The sequence below is a fragment of the Trachymyrmex septentrionalis genome, unplaced genomic scaffold, assembly GCF_001594115.1.
Source record: "Trachymyrmex septentrionalis isolate Tsep2-gDNA-1 unplaced genomic scaffold, Tsep1.0 scaffold194, whole genome shotgun sequence".
Lineage (NCBI taxonomy): Eukaryota > Metazoa > Arthropoda > Insecta > Hymenoptera > Formicidae > Trachymyrmex > Trachymyrmex septentrionalis.
Genome location: NW_017305114.1, coordinates 275,166 through 276,377, shown reverse-complemented (window position 1 = coordinate 276,377; position 1,212 = coordinate 275,166).

The following is a 1,212-nucleotide window of genomic DNA, read 5'->3' as shown; positions in this document are numbered from 1 at the left end:
GGCGAAATATACTCCGCTACGCCGAGCGTTCTCGGTCGCCGGTTAGCCTGCCGCCCTATTTCGCACACCAAGATTCCAATAGAGAACACTCTGTCTGTCGAATTTTCTCGACCGTCGACTATCTAAAACTAGAGAACCTCACAGGGAGAGAGTGGCAAATTGCATCACATGATCCGTCTCCTCTGATTGGACATGGGCATCAAAGCTCCATAGGCATGGAAGAGATTGGAGAAAACTAGTCAGTCACATGATCCCCATTCTGATTGGAAGAGGGCATTCACGTAATGCAATTTGCCAATCTCTCCCTGTGAGGCTGTCTATCCAAAATTATCGGCCTCGACAGTAGAAAAGGGGTAGAGTTTCTTCTGCCTCCGCTGAGTGTTCTCTACCGTCGAGTGCTAAAACGCATTTTCAGTTTTCTCCATTGCATCGGGGAAAACTTTTGCATTATATCGCGACGTATACCGCGAACGCGATTTGCTGGCGTATACCGAGAACCAATCAGGTACGCTGTGATGCACAGCTGATTTATAATATGTCCCGCACTTTGCAACCCGTGTCTATATCACAACCGAGAAACCGTCTGCGACGATACCGAGCCAGACTGCATTTACACACATACACACACATATGCGTGTAACACTCACATACTCACATACACACACAATTATAATCCGCGTCTCAACCTCTTTTTCTGACCGGTTGCTCGAATTCCGCGATACATAGCATTCGTGAAAAAGACACCATTGTATTCTCAGTCAAAGCAAATATATATTTATATGATATCAGCATTAATCCTAGTATTTTGCTCATTGCATCTCGTCTCCTGAACGAACCTCTTTTGCGCTTCGAAACCAATATCTCCGACGAGTTACGTTCACGCACTTCGTATTTAAAGTTTTAATATAAATAGTATCGTTTCCAATCATATTGTTTATAAATGCTCGCCTATACATGCGTAACTCTCTATACATATCGGTTATTGCGAAGAATGTTACTACAGTCTCGGTAGTCTAAAGGCTTAGGACGCTCGCACGGAATGCAAGAGATCCGGGTTCGACTCCCAGCCGAGGCAATATTTTTCGCAATAAGTTTATTACAGTTTTTTAAGATTTGGGAGAATTTGGGGGGATTATTTGTTTCAGATTGATTGTGTGAATCCGATAATTTCATCGGCTCTCAATTTATTTCTGAAATATTAATTCAATTTAA